The sequence below is a fragment of the Tamandua tetradactyla genome, chromosome 3 (assembly GCF_023851605.1).
Source record: "Tamandua tetradactyla isolate mTamTet1 chromosome 3, mTamTet1.pri, whole genome shotgun sequence".
NCBI lineage: Eukaryota > Metazoa > Chordata > Mammalia > Pilosa > Myrmecophagidae > Tamandua > Tamandua tetradactyla.
Genome location: NC_135329.1, coordinates 44,600,980 through 44,622,665, shown reverse-complemented (window position 1 = coordinate 44,622,665; position 21,686 = coordinate 44,600,980). Strand labels below are relative to the sequence as shown.

Below are 21,686 nucleotides of genomic sequence, written 5' to 3'. Positions count from 1 at the left end.
AAAGTAATTTCAGTATTGCTAACATATACTCTTGAAAGAAATAAATGTACTGATTAGAGTACACTGTTTGCATGTAGTTCTTTTTCTATTCAGCCTCAGATTATCTAGTCAAAATATTATTTTCTACATTTCAAGATCCAATTAGGGAACAGAAGCCACATAGTAATATGAACAGGAAACAGTAACTGTTAAAAGTTTTTAACAGAGGATTAGAATAATGCGGATTTTCCTAGAGACAGTTAGAGAGAACTCTATCCTTAGGACTGAAATAGATCTCCAAAGGAAGCACCTCCTTCACCCTCCACCGGGCTGGGAGCAGACACTGTTAGGGACGATTGTCAGTAGATGGCAGGAAATTTGCTGAGGAGGCTTGCTGGTGGGACTTGCTAGAACTTTCTGCTGGGTAGCCAAGGGAAGTCATTCACAGGGCAGTGTCCCACCTCTGAACTTGTAAAATCTCCCTGAGATGTGCCAGGGAGATTGAAGAGTTGCCAATCTACCAAGTGGCTGGAGATGCTGGGGGAAGCTGCTGGCTGCTAGGTCTTGCTGCCAATCTCTCTGCAAGAACCCAAAACACTAGAGAAGGTTGAATCCTGCAGGAGACGGGATGGGAGACACCAGGCTTTGCAGAAGGTAAGGGCACTTTGCAAGAGCCTGACATAGGAGAAAGTTATGTTCTGCAGATGACTGGCTGAACCATGGGTCTCATTTTGTTTAAGATATAAAGGGTTTTCTTAAATAAAGAAAACAACAACCACAAAACCACATTGCATCATGGTCTTGAAGGCTGGAAGTAAAAAATCAAGACATTGCCAAGGCCATGCTTTGTCCCAGGGATGGTAACGTGCTGGTGACGACAGTCTTCAGTCACATGATGATTTCTCTCACTGCTTTCTTACTTTTGGCTCCTGGCAGCATCTGGGTTTCCTCTCTTTATGAGGCTTCCTGTCATACAGAATAAGACCCACATTGATTCATTTTAGCCACACCACCCTGAACAAATAATAGCTACTTTAAAAGGTTCTGTTTACAAATGGGTTCACACCCACAGGGATGCGTGTTAAGACTTGAACATCTCTTTTTTGGGGTACATGATTCAGTCCCCAACACCTTTAATACAGGACCCAAGCACTGGAGAGAGCACAGTGCAAAATTTTGGCCCAGAGAGGCATGCCCAAATCAGGAAGAAGGAAACCCCCTAACTCAACTGTTCCTCCAGTGCCCTCAAATTGACCAAGTTTAACATCATGCCAGATGACAAAGAATAAATATTTATAAATCCACCTCCGTTATCAAAGAGCAGAGAAAGAGGGGGTAGATTTGGAGCTGAAAGGCATTAAATAGATCATTGTTATACTTACATCCCTTATTTTCTTCTGTGGCCCCCCCTTCAGTATGGTTATGATACTCACTTGTAATACAGTGAGGTTCATTTATTATAGTTAGTATTCCATTTCGGGTTTGCCCCAATATCTTGATTTCTTTAAAATTTGCATTCAATTTCCTTTGTGGTGTGCAGCTTTATTTTTGCAAATGCATGCAGTAGTGTATATACCACTATAGTCATGATATAGAAGTCTTCCCTCCATGTTGATCCTTTGTAGTAAAAATCTACCCCCTCCCCCCAAAGCAACCACTGATCTGTTTTCTGTCCCTACAGTTTTGCCTTATCTGGAATGCCATTAAATATAATTATATAATACTGTACCCCACTGTATCTGCCTTATTACATTTAGCAAAATGCATTTGTTTGATCCATGATTTTATGTCAATTAGTAATTTGCCCCCTTTTATCGCTGAGTAATATTCCATTGCATGGTTGTAACAGAGTTTGTTTATGCATTTACTAGTTGTACATTTAGTATAGGCTTTTTGTTGTTGTATTTTCCTTTTTTTTCTGGTCCTGAATGTCACTGTGGAAGTCTAAAGCCCACTCTCCTAGTGTAATAAAGAGAAAAAGCAAACATTTTCACTCACTCCCTTTAAAGTTAACAGCTATCTGCAGAGACTAGGAATTTGTGGTAGAACTGATGAACAGCCCTAAAAATCTTCTTTTAGTATAGTTTATTTTTTAATGATTTAAATGCAACTAGTCTGCATTTCTGTGTTTTTCTATTTCTATGCAAAGCCTATCAGATAGAGCTCTGGGGATGGGGGTGGGGAATGGAAATTAATTAGGACTAGGGTTTGTTTTGTTTATATCTCCTTGTGTGAGGTAAGGTAAGGCCAGGCACAGATCAAGAGAGAGAGATTGGAAGAATCTGAAAGAATCATTATACTCACAGTTCCCCAGGTAGAGAGCAGCATGCCACAGAGAACTGCGCTGGTAAAATACTAGGGTCTGTCACAAGGCAGAAAGAGCAAGAGGAACTGAGAAAGTGTCTTTATTGAGATTTGTGTGGGAAGTGTGCAAGGGTGGAGCAGGGACATTGCAGCATGGGATTGACTGACTATATGTGAAAGTGATGCCTCTACAAATGTGGTCAGAATTACCTAAGAATATATATATATAGGTGGCGCTTGGTCTTGGAAATGCCTATAGCTGTTACAGTATCAATTTACAGAAACTGAAAAATGTGGTTAAAGCAGTGTTTTTTGTTTTCCAAGTAATTCAGTGAAAGGAGATGTCATGGTCAGGTTCATGCATCAACTTGGCCAGGTGGTGGTGCCCAGTGGCCCAGTTGGGCAAGCACTGGCCTGTCTGTTACTATGAGGACATTTCATGGAATTAAATCATGACCACGTTGGCAGGATCCACAGCTGATTGCATTTGCAATAAGGGAAGTGTCTTTGGCAATGAGTGAGGCTTCATGTATTAACTGGAAGGCTTTTAAGGAGGATTTAGAAGAGACAAACACTCTTCCTGCTTCAGGCAGCTTTTGGCCTGCCTTACAGAACTTGCACTCTTCCATTTCCATGGTTGCCCAGCCAGCCTCTCCTGAGAGTTCACTGAGGACCTTCATTAGAGCTTGTGGCCTGTCCTACAGATCTTGGACTCTTACATCCCCATGATAACATGAGACACTTTCATAAATTTTATATTTACAGATATCTCCTGCTGATTCTGTTTTTCTAGAGAACACCAGATAATACATGAGATAAGGGCCAAGGAATTGAGGGTAGATGCAAGATGAATATTGGAATCTAAAATGATTAAAGAGGAAAATGAAGATATGAAGAGGATTAAGTAAAAAGGTGGTAGGAAAGCTGTATTTTACCCCAGTGGGTAGATGAATTGTTAGAATAGGATTGTTGGAGGAAGTTGGCTTGAAAGATGGAAAGTTTTTGTCCCAGTTTGAGATTTTGACTAAGAAAGGTGTTATTATTGGTAATGATTGAGGTTTAGAGTCTGCTGACTAGGGGAGAAAAGGTTAGGTTTCAACAGTGGACATGATTATTGAAGGAGAGGGAATAAGCCACCACGAGGCCAAAGTATTGGGAGAGTTTATCTGTGAAAGCTGAATGCAACAAGAAGCATAAGAGGGGGTTAGAATTATATTGAGAAACAGTAAGTGAGGTGCTAAATATTTTTGAGAAAGGAAGGGTAGTGTTTTAGTTTCCTAATTTGCTTAAACAAATACTATGAAACGTGTTGGCTTAAACAGTAGGAATTTATTAGCTCACAGTTTTGAGACCAGGAAAAATGTCCAAATGAAGACATCATCAAGGTGATGCTTTCTTTACAAGACTGGTATCCAGGGACTTAGCTTGTCAAATTACAAGGCACATGGAGGCATCTCCTAAACTCTCCTTTCTCTCTGGGCTCCATTTCAGCTTCTTGCTTTCTGTGGCTTTCTCTGTGTGTGTGTCTGAATTTCAATCCACTTATAACAATCCAGTAATGATTAAGATCCATCCTTATTGAGATGTGTCACACCTTAACTGAAGATTCCTCATCAGAAAGTTCTATTTACAATGGGCTCACACCCACAGCAATGGGTCAACTTTAAGAACTTGAATTTCTGGGCTATATACAGCTTCAAACCACCACAGGGAGTGACCCATCTGTTCATAGACAAATGAACAGGTGATGGTTGTGGGATATAGTTTGAGGGCATGGGGATCAAAGCTTGGCAAGGGGACAGAGAGGAACACTGTCTGGAATTGGCAATGAGGAGAAATGCAGTTATTTGTCCCGCATATGTAGAAAAAGTGATACAGAAGTTATGGGAGAGGAACAGAGTAAAAGTGTGTCAGGGGAAATTTCAGTTTCTCGTAAAGCAAATGCTTTTCCTCATTACTATACTAAGAGAATGGGCTTTAGACTTCCACAGTAACATTCAGGATCAGAAAACAAAAAAAGAAAAAGAAAAGATTTGAGAAAGCAAACTTGGAGAGGCTAGGTAATTTGCCCGAAGGAACTCTACCAGGTACAAGAGATGGGATTTATACCCAGACATAGTTCATGCATTTAACCACTACACTTTAGCATGTCTTATTGGTGAGATAAGTTTAGAAGATGAGAAATAAAATAAATGAGGGTAAATAAAAATGAAAGAAGAAAAGAAATTTAAAATGGTAGTTAAGTGTATAGTTCTTTAGAAGTATTTTTGGAAATCCCACTTTGATTTGATAGAAAAATGAAATTTCAACATTCAAAGAGTAACAATAAAGAATCTATGGTTCCATACTTATCATTCAATTGTTCCACTAATCTGTATGCTGTTACAGCATTAGAGTTCTTTTAAATAAGAACAAAGTTTGAACTAAAGAAATTTTCTTTAATAAAATCAATGTCTTTTTCTATAGGCAGGAATAGTTCAAGCCTTTAAAAAAAACACACAAGTAACTGTTCATTTACACTTTCTCTTATGTATGTTTAGAGAGACAAACTGCCATTTTCAGGAACTCTGTTGATGTAACATCTGGCCAACTGAGCAGTCTAATGAATGACTATTTAGTGCTTAACATGTGCTACACTTTAACATGGACTTTATGTTCATTTTCAATAAATGAAAGCTCAGAAATTTCAGGTCAAAATGCCATCATCACACAGCCAGTAATTGATGGACTTAGTAGTGAAACCCAGGTTGGTTGGATTCCAGTGTTCACGCTCTCACACATTACTTTTCATGTGTTGTAAATTCTTGAATAGGCTAAGGCCTGGCTATCTATAGCTGGTCTTGGAAATGGTTGTTTTTTGTCAGTTGAGATGGTTCTTAAAAGATTGTACTCCTGAGACAGACATAACTGAATCTGTGTCTTTGGAGGTAGATACAGGCATACCTCTCAGTGGTAGATGGTTTTTATGTGTAGCCATTCTTAAAATGATTATGTAACAGAGAGTCTTTTTTTTCAGCTCTTGATGTTCTACTCTGAGGATATTAATAAAAGGAAATAATTCCAGAAAATTAGAACAGAAAAGTGAAAACGGTCAATATATTTTGATTGTAGGGAAAAGAACAGTCACCAGAGTATCAGAAAAAGGTTAGGTACAAAAGAGCATCTTAATAAAGCAGGTTTACAGTGTAAGATTAATTTAATACCACCTGATGATGTGTCTGTACCATCTTACACATTTGCTGTCTTGAGCAGGAATGTTGTATAAATTGATTTGGACTGAGCCTCTACGTTGAGGGAATGGGAAATTTCTTTATGAAATAACTATAAATTGAATTCTGCCATAAGCCATACATGTAAATATGTATTAAATTACAAAGTGTTATTTCAGTGAGATACACACACACATACATATACATATAAAAGCTGGTTAGGCTCTAAGAACCACATTATTAAAAGAGAAATCTGGCTGCACTATAAAATGCTGTTAAATTAAAGTCAAACTTCAACTTTTGGGTTTTTTGGAATTCAAGGCAAATACAGAAGCAGAATGGTTTACATAGCTTTTATTTTCTAATTAGTTGTAGAACATACCAGTATATCCACAGAGAGAAACATTCTCCTAAAGTAGAGATATTTTTATAATGTTAAAATACAAACCATTAAAATAACATTAAAATGTATAATTAATAAAGATGCTATGAGATAATTTTCTATAAACTCAATGACTTCACTTCCAGGTATAAATAAGGAGGCTGACAACTTTTCAAGAATTAAGCCTCAAGAAAGGAATATGTCATTGGAAGTAGATATTTCAGAACTTTTTTTTATTGCCTACGTGTTTACCATTTCCATTTGCCACTGAAAAATTAGTCTGTCAGATATGATTACTGAAGAAACATAAACTGATTTCATTTCCTTCCATTGAATGCTCTTTTCAGCTAGCAGGAACTGAGGAAAGTATTCAGAAGGCAGTGTCTCTTAGTTTCCTGCAAAATGGTGTTTTGTTTCAAGTCATGAGGTTTTTAATATAAATCTTCTCAAATATTTCTTATCCTTTAAACATCTGAGTTGTTCTTTGAACTGAACTAATTTGCATATAAAGGGTAAGTTTTCTATTTAAAGGAACTTGATGCATTTCAAACTTTAAGTCTCCTAGAAATGACCTTGCTTTCATGATGCCTTCTTATCAGAATTGTCTCATGCCAGTGATGTGCTTTGCTTTCAGGATAAAGGGAAGGCACAACTCCATCTATAAAGGAAACTCTTAGGCAATGTCAGACTTCAAGATTCATGAGTGCTATTTTAAAATCAAGATCACAATGAACACTGTGTTAGAAGTACACAGCGCTACATCTTAGCACTTGTTCTATTGTTCTGCCAAATTCCAAATAATTCCCTAAGAATAATTTTGTTACATTTTATCTTTCTTGGCTTTCAATTTCACTTTAGTTTTTTCAAAATGTTTGCTTTTAACTTCCATCAAAACGTAAAAATGATACATTGGTGGCCCCAAAGATTTGAGTGCCTCTGTCCTAGTCTCAGGTTTCTCCCCATCCACCCCTGCACCCCACTTACCAGCGCTGTGACCTTGGGCATATTACTTAACATCTCTGGACCTCAGCTGTGAAGTGGATATTAAATATTAGTGCCAAACTCTAAGATCGCTGTGTTGTTTAAATGAGTTCATATATGAAAAACGCCTAGAAGTGTTCTCGTGCTCTAAGGGTTTTGAGCATTGGCTTGCTGTCTCTTTAACTAGCTGTGGGGCTGTGTTAGATTCAGTGGTCAACTTGGCCAGGTGAGCATACCTAGTTCTGTTGGTGCGGACACAAGCCAATGGTACGTGAATCTCATCTGTTGCTTATTACATCTGCAGTCGGCTAGGAGGTGTGTCTGCTGCAATGAGTGACGTTTGACTTAATTGGCTGGTACTTAAATGAGAGAGCGCAAGGTAGCACAGCCTAGCAGCTCAGCATTCCTCATCTCAGCACTTGCAGCTCAGCCCAGGCCTTTGGAGATGCAGAAAAAAGTCACCCCAGGGAAAGTTGTTGGAACCCAGGGGCCTGGAGAAGACCAGCAGAGACCATCCCATGCCTTCCACGTAAGAAAGAGCCTCAGTGGAAAGTTAGTTGCCTTTCCTCTGAAGAACTAACAAAATTAATCCCCTTTTATTAAAAGCCAATCTGTCTCTGGTGTGTTGCATTCCAGCAGCTAGCAAACTAGAACAGGGGCCTTGAATAAGTGTATTAATGACTTGACCTCCATATCCTCACATGTGGAATAAAGAAACTGAAGAAGTGGAACTCTGAGGGCCTTTCTAGTTATAAAAAAAAATTTTAAACAACAGAACACTAAAGTATGAGCTCTGCTTAGATATACATGAGATTTGTTTATCTTTTATTTACTTTTTTCTGGTTATAATGTTTTTATTAAAGCTATAATTCACATATATCTCACCCATTCAAAGTATACAGTTCAGTGGTTTTATTTTATTCAGAATTGCGCAACCATCGCCACAATGAATTTTAGAAGATTCTCATCCCGAAAAGAAGTCTGGTATTTATTAGCAAATATTCCCTATTTCCTCTTAACCCACACCACCTCTCTCCAGCCTTAGGAAACCATAAATCTACTTTCTGTCTCTATAGCTGTGCTTCCTTCTGGACATTTCAGATAAAAGGAATCATTCAATATGTGGTCCTTTGTGACGGGATTCTTTCACTTAATAATGTTTTCAAGGTAAACCCATGCATGTTAGTGCAAAGAATAAATCACTGCTTCATTTCTTGTTATTGCTGAATAATATTCCACTGAATGGCTATACCACGTAACTTTTTATCCACTTATCTGTTGGTGAACATTTGATTTCCTTCTACTTTTATAATGCTGCTATGAGCATTCACACGTAAGTGTTTATGTGGATATATGTTTTCGTTTCTCTTCGGTATACACCTAGGAATGGAATTGCTGGAGCATATGGTAACTTTCTTTTCAACCTTTTGAGAAAACTGTCAGAGACTACTTTCCGTTCAACACAGCATTCCACAAGGGCTCCAGTTTTTCCACATCTTCACCAATACTTGTATCTTTTCTATTATAGTCATACTAGTGAGCATGAGGCGGAATCTCATTGTAGTTTTGATTTACATTTCCCTGATGACTAATGATATTGAGCATCTTTTTTGTGTGCTTGCCATTTGAGGTATTTTTCTTTGAGAAATCAACACTCAGCTCTTTAACCATCTTTTAATTGGTTTGTCTCTCCATTACTGAGAACATTAGTCTATTCTAGATGCAAATTCTTTATCAGATATATGATTTGAAACTGTCTTCTCCCATTCTATGGGTTATCTTTTCATGTTCTTGAGGTCGTCCTTTAAAGAAGTGTCAAAAAATATGATGACATACAATAATCTATTTTTCTTTGGTCTTGGATTTTGTGTCATATTAAAAGCTGCCTAACTCCAAAGTCATGAAGATTGTGCCTATGTTTTCTTCTAAGAATTTTATAGGTTTAGCCTCTTACACTTAGGTTTTGATCGATTTTTAGTTAATTTTGTATTTGGTGTGAGGGAGTCATTGTTGTAGTTCATTCTTTCACATGTGGATATTCAGTTGACCACCTATCATTTACTCAACAGCATTGAATGGTTCAGCACCCTTGTCAGAATCAGTTGATGACAGACATGGTATTTTTAGATCTCAATTCTATTCTGCTATCTATCTTTAGGCCACTACCACACTGTCATGATTACTATAGTTTTGTACTTAAATTTTGAAATCTGGAGGTATTAGTCCTTCAACTTTTTTTTCCTTCTCATGATGGTTTTGGCTGTTCTGGATCCAATGAATTTTTTTATGAATTTTAGATCAACTTGTCAATTTCTGCAAAGCCAGCTTGGAAATTGACAGACACTTTGTTGAGTCTTTATGGCCGTGTATTGGTTTTCATCCTCTTCCATCCATAAGTCCTGTTCATAATAATATAAGCCATCATTGAAAACTTTAGCAAGTTCAGATGTAATTTTTGACCAAGACATGTGGTTGCCTATTTGATCTCCTCCAGGATGTTTTCTCATGTAAGGTGGTGTCTGAGTTACAATCAAAACCTTGTATAAATCCTGATCATCAATTTTGTAATCTGAATCAGTATCAGACCAATCAGTGAATGTGTTTTCTTGACCTTCTGTTTGTTCCACCTCTTCATCAAATAAAAAATCAAGTTCTTCTTGTTCCTGTTCTTCTGGAGAGTGATGTTGATTTGATGTCTTATTAGGTACAGGTGCTGATTCCTTTAATTTAGTTGGAGATGGATGATGTCTCTTTTTCACTTCTATCCAAGGTTTAGAGTACAAGTCACGCAAACTGGCAGACAGACCTCTAGACATTGCTTGAAGATTACTTGTCACAGTATTTTTTTTTTATTCAGTGGACTTCCAATTCTTGGAGAGTTTGGGACAAACTCTGTATGTGAACCAAAGGCTTGGCCTGGCACAAACTCAGGGCAATCAATCAGTTGAGAGAAGTCTGTTTGAGGCACTCTTTGTGGCGAAGGTCCAGGAATTGGCCATTTTTCTGGTTCTACCTTTTTTCTCATCTTCTCATTCACAATTTCTACTTCTGTGCTATCTTTTGGTGCCTTTAAAATAAAGATTAAGATTTGTAGTGAGAGCCTGAACATGGTGGAAACTAGCAATGAGGGAAACAGGCAAGAAATCTTGTTCATCCATCTTTCTCCTAAGAAAGAAGTCCCGTTCCAAATTTTCTATACTGAAGTAATATTTAATTTGGTGCTTAATATAGTTCTTAAGCAATCCTTCTTCCACCGGATATACCTGCATGCTTGTATTGTCATCATAGTAATATATTATACTGGTATTAAGTTCTGCTTGAAATGGTTGATCCGTCCTTTGACCATGTTCTCAATAACTATATGAATAATCACAGTCCAATCCAGGATTTCCTTTGCCTCATCCTCTTCCCCATCCTTGGCCTCTTCCTCGGCCTCTGAAAGAACCTCTGATATTACTGCCCTCACTTATCACACTGGGAACTTCGTCTTGATCATCTCTCATTTCTCTATCTCGCCTCCAGCTTCTTGTATCATTTTGCCTATTGTTACATGCTGCTTTGTTTCAAGTTGACATCTTGAGCTGTTCGGGGATCCTGGTTTCTCTTGACCATCTGGTCTTATTTCATCTAAGTGGAGTGGTATCACCTGTGCTTATTAGCTCTCTTTCGTTGATTACTTGACTGAGCTTCATCTTCAGTGATATTCTCACCAGGACCATCTAATTTTGCTTCTCAGTTTTCTTTGCTCTCACTGTTGATCTTTTCAAACTTCTCTTCTTTTTCTTTTCTATTTTGTGGCTTCTTATTTCCTTGGTTGAAACTACTCTGACATCCAGTGTTCGCTAATTCGCTTGGTGTCGGCCAGTTTGCCATATTGCTGAAATCACTAGCCTTGTTGGATTTCTTTGCCCTGACATTTCCTGCCTTTATATCTAGGGAGAACTGTGCTCTGGCGCAGCAGCGGCTGAGGCATGGCCAGCCGGCGGGTACCAGGACCTCTAGCGGAGTGCGCCGCCGGAGCTGGTAACTGCCTATCTTTTACTTCCTTGATTCAGACATTTTGCTAATCAAATTATAGCTATGGATCTGATTTTTGAAGCCGCTAATTATCACTACAGGCACTGGGAAGTAGTTCAACATTTGGGGCTTTGATGGCTGGTGGCAATGACAATGCAGATTAGGCCAAGGTCCCTTTCAGTTTGCTCTTCTGTCACTTCATGGAGTAAGCAAAGCAAACAAAACAGGAGGTCAGGGAGGCATGGTGGCTCCTGGATGTGGCCTCACGGGGTGCCAGTAACCAAAAGAGAGACTGTTCTAGTTTGCCAGCTGCTGGAATGCAATATACCAGAAACGGAATGGCTTTTAAAAAGGGAGAATTTAATGAGTTGCAAGTTTACAGTTCTAAGGCCAAGAAAATGTCCCAATTAAAACAAGTCTATAGAAATGTCCAATCAAAGGCATCCAGGGAAATATACCTTGGTTCAAGAAGGCCGACGAAGTTCAGGGTCTCTCTCTCAAGTGAGAAGGCACATGGAGGACACAGTCAGGGCTTCTCTCTCAGCTGGAAGGGCACATGGTGAATACGGCGTCATCTGCTAGCTTTCTCTCCTGGCTTCCTGTTTCATGAAGCTCCCCGGGAGGCATCTTCCTTCTTCATCTCCAAAGGTCGCTGGCTGGTGGACTCTCCACTTTGTAGTGTTGCTCTCTCTGAATCTCTCCCTCCAAAATGTTTCCTCTTTTATAGAGCTTCAGAAACTAATCAAGACCCACTCAAATGGGTGGAGACATGTCATCCCCTAATCCAGTTTAACAACCATTCTTGACTAAATCACATCAACCAGGGAGATGATCTCATTACAGTTTCAAACATACAGTATTGAGGAGAGATTATTCTACCTTTATGAAATTGGATTTATATTAAAACATGGCTTTTCTTAGGGGGCATGCTTCCTTTCAAACCAGCACAGAGACCACACAATTCAAAACTGTAAGCCAATTTGGAGTCTTTACTAGATGGCTGGCAACTGCCTCAGGAACCTCCAAGAAGGAAGATTCAGAGAGCAGCTCCCAGAGGTTTTCAAGGTGAGTTTATAAAGGCTAAAATCATGCTGTGATTTGCAATTGCTAGCAAGCAAGTGTAATCATAGAAGCAGAAAAATGCCGTTAGCTGTTGCCAAAACACATCCCATTCCCTCAGTTTCCTAACATTGGCTATTGTTTAACTCTTGGGGACATTCCGCCCCAATGTTGGGGAGTTTCCCTACTTGGGCCTGATTGATTGCTCCTGGCCCTCCACACCTTCAGGGAAGCTTGCCTGAAGTTCATTGCCCTCAGTGCCTCTCTCAGAGTGAGATATCCCTCAGGTCAGAGATGTCCAAGGGCTTTTGTTATTTTAATGTTTTTTAAGTTGATCAGTGGTGGTTAAGGGTGTGTGGTAGTTTTAAGCTATATGTGACCCCCTCCCCAATCATGTTCTTATATTTAATCCATTCCTTTGTATGTAGGACCCTTTGATGAGGCTAATCAATTAAGATGTGACCCAACTCAATCAGGATGGGTCTTAATCCTATTACTGGAATCCCTTATAAGGGAATGAAATTTAGACAAAGAGAGGGGAAAGTCATGGAAGCAAGAAGCTGAAATCAACAAAACCCAGAAAGAAGAGAAAGATAAGCAGAAGTTGACGCCTGCCTTCCATTGACAGAGGAGCCAAGGATTGCTGGCAACCAGTCTTTAGGAAGAAGCATGGCTTTGATGATGCCTTTGATTTGCACATCTCTCCTGGTTTACTGAATTACCAGTAAACCTACCCATTCCATGGTATTTGCTTTGAGCAGCCTAGGAAACTAAAACAGGGTGTTTATATGGGACAGTCATATCTATACACATCAGGCTTCATAAATGCTACAAAAGTCGCATTGCTTATTTATATCTGTATTTATTATTTGCTGTTCATTCATCCACTTCAAGATTTTCATATATAGCCCTGGACCAAGGCATGCCCTAAAGCAGTATTTACTGAAAGGCTGATATATTCCACATGCCAGGTATAAAGCTACACCCTAGAGATAAGCAGATAGAAACTAAGTAAGCAAACAAACAAAAAACTTTGACTTGACGAGTTTATACACATGGAATGATTTGCAGTGCCTCTACTGAATTGAACTCAGATCACAAACAGTATGGGTAATCTTTCCATCTAGCAATAACCTCACTCATGATTCACATATATGGATCTAGTAGAATATTTTAGTACATATTACAATATTGTGAAAGAAGTTTTAAAGTAAATGGTGGGCAATCCCACTGTATTAAGCACTTAGGTAATAAAAGGCAAATCTCTGAGAATGTTTTGGGTCAATATTATTTAATGCATTGAGAGAATACGGTGGAACGGATGAAAAAGGGCTTTGACTAAGAATGGACTGGTTGAAGTTTTACATTTTCCACTTAGAAAACTGAGTGGCTTTAACTATTATTTTCCTGAGTTATTCTTTTCTTATCAGGATTTTCATATAAAATGTGGACCTTCTTTATTATAATAAGCATTCATGATAACTTTTGAAAGGTTAAAAATATTAAATGTGACTTTCTTTCCAATTTCTGATATTTATTTTCAGGAGCAAATAATAAAGCTTCTCCACAAAAACATTTAGAATACTATCTGAGATTTTGGGCTCCTAAAGTATGTGTGATGGCACTGCACAAACCAAGAGAAATCTCATTTCCTTCCATTGAATTGCAGGGTTTCGACAAGGATAATTATGCTCTGAACAGGTTATCTGCTACTGACAGTGTTAATTTACTGCATGAGCTGGCACTGAATTTATTTAAGACCAACAGGTATTACAAAAACAATTCCTTAATAGGTGAGCCATATGTCTCCCTCTCCCCAAGTAAAGTTCAAATTGGTCTCAGCAGAACCCAAAATGCAATATGGGTGAGAACTTCTTTTGTGTAAAACAGGAGGTAAGGGTGCCAGCAATTGCACATTTGCATGATGAAAGTATTTCTACCACACAGCTAAACAGATTTCTTCATGATGGGCTTCCCCTTGGGTTTATAAAATGAAATCCAGAAAGTTGCTGCTTTGGGTAAAGATTCCTACTATACCTGCACAGCATACACTTGACATACCAAAGAAGGATATTCTTTTCTGAAAGCATCATAACATCGAATGTTCTTTTTCCTCTGCTTCTATAAAACTTAGGGATATTTTTGTCACTTCGAAAAATATAAAAGTCAACTTAGAACATGGCTATAGAAAGCCAAAATTATTTCTTGGGCTGGACCTGGAAGAAAATGTTGTTCGTTTTTTTCTTGGCAATCCTCATTTTCCTCATATTATGTACTCTTCCTCAACTTCCTCAACTGGCTCTTTATTTAAAGATTCTTACAACAGATATGTGTAGGGAAGTGATCAACATAAAGAAACAGTCCATTGGAGGAGGGCAGAAAACCTTACTCTTTGAAAATTAATGAATTCCTGCTGCCTTTCCATATGATTCCCAGACAAACTCTTGCTACTTTCAAGAAGAGTTAGTAAGAGAATCTACCTCAACAAATTGTGTGAGGATTCAAATTTATGACTCTTCTGGCAAAAACTGATTAAATGTTCTTAATTATTAGCATTTTATTGCCCTTTATTTCCCAAGATTACCAAGTCACTCTAGGACTACCTTTGTGGTTGCCCTTTATTTACTGGTCTAGAGTCAGACATTGCATTTACAAAAAGCCTTTAAGTGATTGGTAGAAGAGCAAAGGAATGGAAATGCAATTCTCATTCTCCATTTACTCTTCACAGTTGTATTCTCCGACATTCCCTGCTTGGCTCTGTGTTCTGAGAGCCCTCTCCTCCTACACTGCATCACCTGGCTCCCTTGCCCTCTTAGAGGCAGAGCAGGAGTAGAGGAAAGAGTTCAGGGCATCCTTTCCCTCTTGTCTGTCCTTACCTTGTCTCATCATCCAGTGGCTTGCACACATCCGTGGCCATGGCTGTTTTTGGGAATCCCTTCCACCGCAGATCCACAGGGTCCTTCAGGCAAGATGGCTAATGAACTCTTGCTATTGCTTCATCATCCACTGTTGTTTCCCTCAACTCCATCCACCCTATGAAACTAATGCACTTATTAATTTCTCTCTAGTAAACTCTGATGGCACAGGAACACTGCTGGACCCGCTAATGATCATAGGCTTTATATTTAGACAGACTCAGCTAGGCGTCCTTCCTAGGATGTATCACCCCTATGACTTTGGACAGTGCTTATTTGCTAATTCATAAAAATGGGGATAATATCTTCTGGGTAAGAATGTTGTGAGGATCAACTTAGATCACATTTGAGAAAATCCCTGTCATGCTACTAAGCACAGATTAGATAAAAAATATAAATTAGGATCATTTAGCTTTTATATATTCAGAAAAATTACTGAGGTTGTCACCTCTTCCCCTCTCCTCTCCTCCCTTCTCATTCTTTTCCTGCCCCTCTCCTTGTTCGCCTTTCCCTTCCCTTTTCTTCTTTTCTTGCTATAATTAAAAGAAAGGGATTTAGATAATTTAGAGAAATTCATGTAACACTACAAAATAAACAATAGACAATGACATTGGGGACTAGATTATGGAAATAAGAAAAAGCCGTAGTTAAATTTAGTGTGGAGAAATGAAGCTTAAAAGCAAATCATGGGCTGGCAAATTCAGCTCTGTGCTCTATGATAGAAGAGAAAAAAAGGAAAGCCTCCGTGTATTGAAATATAATATTACTGAGTTAAATATGCACCACTTGTCAAAAAATGCCTATAAAAGCATATTTCAGTGAGTTGCGACATTTTACACTGTTTTTGGTCACTTTTTTTATAATAATGCTAGTACCAACATCATAATCAGTCCTTCCCAGACATTTCCTATTCACCTTTTGTGAAAGATAGGGCCAGATTCTTCCTTTAACAGGTAATGATTCTTTAGAAACCACAGTTGTTTTTCAACTAGGGAGGAAGCTTATTGATGCAATGTGAAAGGCATTCAGACGGCTTATATTTGTATTCTGTCATACTAGCTATGTGTTCTTTAGCAAATTATTAACCTCTTAAAGCTTCAATTTAGCATCATAAAAATGAGTTAATAATTACCTTATAGGATCAATTTGAGAGTCACCTGAGACAATGCATATAAAAAGTCCCCAAAGAAAAGATGATGACATGGGGGAGGCAATGAGTTATCATGAAAAAGCACGAACTTTGGGAAGAGACACACAGCACTAAAATCTCAGCCTTGTCACTCACGAGGAAAAGAACAGTGTTTTATATTTCCCCATTTATTTGCCCTTTCCAGTGAACTTTCCTTGTTCCTGATGTCCCAGTAGTCCTTCTGTCATCATTCTTTTTCCATCTGAAGGATTTCTTTCAGCTGTTCTTTTAGTGCAGTTCTGCTGGTACCAAATCCCCTAAGTTTTCCTTTATCTGAGAGGATGTATATTTCACCTTGATTGCTGATGGATATTTTCTCTGGATATAAAATTCTCGATTGACAGTTCTTTTCTTTTAGCACTTGAAAAATGCTGTGCGTCTTTTCTCTGCTCTCCATGGTGTTTCCTGAGAAATCTGCTTTCATTCAAATCACTGTTCCTTATAGGTATTTTACTGTGTTGTTTTACTTTGTTTTTTCCTCTGGCTGTTAGATTTTTTTTTTCTGGTTGGAAAGAGGAAGGGGCAAGGTCTAGTTGCTACAGAGTGGGGATGGAAGACGAGGCTCTGCTTGGGAGTGCTTCTGCCTTGTTATTACAGGGGGAGATGAAATTTAGTTCCTTCCACAGGCTCTGCAGTGGGGGGCTGCCTTTTCATTACAACATGGTGAGGGTAGAAATCAGGGTTCTGCCCAGAGATTCTGTTGGGGAAGGGACTACCTAACAAATGAGAGGTGTGATGTTTGAAAGACAGGGTTTTTCCCCTTATCTCAAGTACTGCAGTAACAATTGGAGTAGAAGTTTGCCTTTTGTATAGTATTCATCTCAAGAACAAGCAGTTATGATTAAAAGGTTCTCTGCATTGCTGGGCTACCCTTTTCACACCTTTTGTCTACAGCAAGCAGCCTTTCGGCAAACTTTTTTGTTCATGCCATTTAGTGTTTCTGGGCTGTGAACTTAAGCTACCACACAAGCTGGGATATATAGGAGGCAAGAAAAAATCCAGGGAGCTCACCTTTGGGTCATTCATTAAGTCCCATGGTCCCTAATTAGTTTGCCTTCTTTTCTCTACCCTCCAGAAAGTCCAAGGATTTTTGTTGTGAATTGTGACATGAAGAATGGAATGCATTTACTTTATCATGTCCGGAATGAAAAATCTCAACTCTGCCATTTAATAGTGGTATGATTTTTGGTAGGTGATGCAACTTCTCTGAGATAAGCATTTCTGAGCTTAAAATGTAAAATATTTCTTGTGGGATTATGGTCAGATTTCAACAAGATATGATGTGTGTAGAGATCATAACAGTATATATGTTGCTGTTATTTTCTTTTTTTACATATTTTAATCTTATCCAAATTTCAGCTCTCTTTCTTGTGGTTTTCCTTGGTAATTTTAGCTGTCATTTATTTCCCTTTTCCTTGGAATGATGCAGTTGTGTTTATTTTCTCTCTTAACCCAGTGAGACAAAATATGGAATAAGCAATATATTGCCACTTTAGAAATATCTTGCCAATTCCTCCATTTTAAAAGTGAGAAAATTGAGGCCCAGAGAAAGACTGGGCCATTTCCAACATCATAGTTCTATAAAATTCTGGATGTGACAGACTTGGCCTAAGACTTATTTTGGGTCTCCTCATCTTCTACTTCCAGTGTTTGTGAGTGTACAAACCTCTCAACCTTTATGAACATATTGGTTGTCTCAGACCAGCTGCATATCACCCAAGACAGCAGGACTCCTGGGAGTGGGTCCATGAATGTGAAATGTTTGGTCTGTGGGTTTGCCTGCACAGCATGACCAGTTTGGGCTTTACGGGTCTTACAACAATGAGACAAACCCATCACCTACAGTGAAGAATTCATTTCCACGAGGAAAGCCAGCCCCACAATTCAATTTTCAGGATAGAATATTGTGTCATAAATGCAGAAAGAACATTTCAATCAGTAAACATGGTTTGAAGCCCAATTACTGGAACCTCTTTCAAGGACTTCTTAATCTGATGATATTTCAGAGAAGGTCAAATGACAGGTTACTACTTGAACAGAAGAGAAAAGTCTTATGGTCTTCAAGAGGCTACTAAAGTTAAATTTGTTAGAGTAATGATAAGACAGATTTGCTTGATTATGGAATTCCAGAGTCCTCAGTTAGCATTCGTTACTGCTAGTACATTTTCATCTACAAATAAGCAGACCTTACTCGTGAGGTTTTATCTTACTAATTTATTTGCATTTTGAAGATAGAAATGAAAATTAGCAAAAGCTTGTGAACAGAGAAGCCAAACTCTATTATATAGTCTTTCTTAGAATCTCACATGGTAAAAGTAGAATTTTTAAGCTTTCCAAATATGTATTTATTTATTTACTTGCATAAATAAATAAAAAGATTTCTAAATTCCTTGAGGCTCCTTTGACAGAACATAAATGTATTTCAGCTCTCAAAATAAAATGAAAACAATAAAGAATAAGAAACTACAGAGAAATGAAAGAAATGTGGGCATTTATAAAAAATGGGGATTGTGCAAAACATTTCTCTCATTTTAAAACTGAATGGTCTATCAGTGTTTGGAAGAAGTTGCAGTGACAAACTTGAATTGTGAACGAGGCATCATCAAATGTTCAGTACAGGAAAAATTCAGGTAGATCTGTAACTCTTTTTTTTTTAAATTTATTCTATTTAAGAGCACTGTGTCTTAAAATCATTCAGATGTCCAGACACCTTTTCTTCCACCAGTCCTAAGAATAGTTAGGTGGGACCATGTGGCAAGGCTGTAACAATTGTGAAGTAGAATAAATATTTGTAACTGTGACTCTTTCAAAGAAATCTCTAAATTGGTCTAAAAATAGTAAAATCCATTGAATATATAGTATGTGCGAGGCACTTTATAGACAAATTAATTTAATCCCCCAAAAAACCCATTGAATTTCCTTCGTATAAACATATGAATATATGTAAAGGAATTATTTTTACTCTTAAGACTTTGGTCTGAATCCCAAGAGGGAGACGAAACATATGTTGAGTGTGCTGTGAGACAGTAAGGATATAATACATCCAGAACTCTTGATAAGTGCTTGATGACTGTCATTTTTGCTGTTACTTTTGTAATTATTAATCTTAGGAGGAGAAACTTCTCCAGTGGGAGGAGTCTTCAAGGTACTTTAGCTATGTTCAGCTGTGTGGGATGAAGGGAGAATTCAAAGAAATTGAGTCCTAAAAACATAAAAAGAATCAGCTTGACTTTCAAAGATTGACCACAAATTGGTCAGATTTTAATTCTGAACACTTTTAATACTGCCTTGAAATCTGTCCCATGGCACCTTTGGGCCAGTGGCTGTTCTTGTCATTCTTGGGAGTATAGTATGTGCGTAGAGGCAAAAGGATTTGGGAGGGCTGGTATGGGGTGTGCTACTAGCAGGAGGTTCTCAATATAGGCTGAATCTTGATTGAGCTCCTATTGTATTCCAGAAAGTGTGTTAGACCCTGAATACACAGTGGTCAATAGCAGGATGTCAGCTTTGATGGAACTTAGGGTTAGTTAAGTAAAATAAGTTATGAACAAGGAATTTAGACTGGGAAATACTTATGGTAGTGCATATTTGCTGTTACACATCATAGCAGGCTGTGAGTTTTGGTGCAGATGGTAAAGAGCCAGTTTATGAGCCCATAAAATGCCCCATCATCTGTAGTTCTGACCCACCTTGAAACCATAAAGTGGTATTTGAACCCCTATTAGTGATCTGGTTACAATGCAACAATAATCCAGAACTTTTTTTTTTTTAATTGATGTGCATTCTCAATTTCTAAGGAATACCCAGAAGTTCAGAACCACGGAATAGAGAATTCTGAATATCTCCATCATTATAACTGCAATATCATTTAGGTGTATCACCAATACCTAAATTTTGTATCTACCACTGGAAATTATCATGAGATGCAACTGAAAACATTAAAGGAAAATGAACTCTAAAATTAAGGCATTCAAACTCCAGTGCACAGGGATGCTTAATGATGTTGAAGTTTGTGCCTTATGAGCATATAGAACAATAGTGCATATTAAGTCAGATATTAGGAGATATTGGCATATGAGAAATAGAAACAATGATTTCTTTAACACATTTGCTCAAACTCTAAAATATCAACTGTACAAAACCAAAATTTTTCCAAGTAATTTTTCAGATATTTAAGCTGTTTGTAGGTTTATATAAATAAACAATCACTTTGACTAACTCCCAATGCTCACATATTCAATAATATGCATGCTTATTTTCCAGTCATTGTTGCTTGTGAAAGTCAGACTGCATTTATGCATATAAATTATTAAAATTGGCCAATTGATACACAGTAGCTAATTGTCAAGGAACTGTCTGTAAACACCATAAAGTTGTATTAAATATTCATATAATCATGTGCTAATTAATCTACAAAGCAATTATAATTAAAATGGAAGTATCTTGACTTACACATAACCAAATAAAATAGAAGAGTAAAGGATAGGAACATATCACTTCAACCTTTACAGGTAAAAAAGTAAAATAAATTCCAATTACTTCTATTAACCTAACGTATAAAGAACTAAATAAAACATCCCTATTATAGTCACACTTTCTTCAACACAAGTGAATTTGTCTTTCTGAGAGATAATTTTATGAGAAGAAAATAGGGCATGATAAAGTGATGCATGTGCTGTACATATACACTGGCTTTTAATAGAGGTTTAGTTTGTGAGGCTTTTTACTTATGTATATATGTCTTGTTTGTTTTAGTCCAGGTAAGGAAGCAAGGTCCAAAATGTCTATCTTTTGAAGCATTCTATAGAGTCAGGATTCAACTGCAACATCATTGAGGCCTGGTCTGAAGAGCACAAGGCTCCATCAGGGCCAGTTTGCCTTGCATCTGGTAAGAGCTAGATAAGTGACTATTAAAAAGGGTCTTGGGATTAAAGGAGAAGTTAGGAGGATCCATGCTTGGACTGTCAGGCGAGACTCTGGAAAATTAGATGAGAATGTAGGAAGCAGAAAAGGCAGAGGATAAATCTGAGAGGGTGGAGAGCTATCTGAGGAGCCCACAAAGCAGCAGTTGCTTAGAGCTCCCTGGAGCTGCAGCAGGCCATCTGTCCTGCAGTTGGTCCTATTCTGTAGGTAGGAGAAAGTGGCAGAAAGACAAAATAATTGCCGCACTGGACTCTTCCGCTTCCTCTTCCTCCCCACTGCACTAATTTGCCACAGCTGAGAGCAAAGAATTGGACACAGGAAATGTGTATCAGGGATTGACTTGCTCAGGTTCTTTGCTACGATATTGTGGAACTAGACTCTAAATCATACTTCCTGAATCTAAACTCATGCAATTTCCATGAGGGACTATCCCTTGACCCTCAGCTAAATATGGTCATTCTACCATAGATTATTATTGCTTATTATAGATGGGTCTTTCTGAAGTTAGCCTTTTTAAGGTTGTCTCTTTCAGGTCCAGGTCAAAAAGCAGCATCTGAAATGCATGGACTTCCTGCAGACAACCCAGCACTGTTCCTGAGAGCCTGCAGCTACTTATTGTGCCCACCAATTTTTGCATTCCATATCAGTGCCCAAGAATAAAGAAATATGGGGTTGCCATAATCATCAGGGTTGTGTCAAGACACTGCAAAAGGTAGTGTCAACCAAAA

General features: G+C 38.1%; 1 long non-coding RNA gene and 1 pseudogene across 1 annotated transcript in view; one reads left to right on the top strand and one right to left on the bottom strand.

Moving 5' to 3' along the window:
• Window positions 1-21,686, top strand: part of LOC143676055 (uncharacterized) — a 150,500-nt gene that overhangs the window by 95,034 nt on the left and 33,780 nt on the right. The gene's annotated exons all lie outside the window — the stretch shown is intronic.
• LOC143676718 (la-related protein 1B pseudogene) lies at window positions 9,162-10,779 on the bottom strand (annotated as a pseudogene).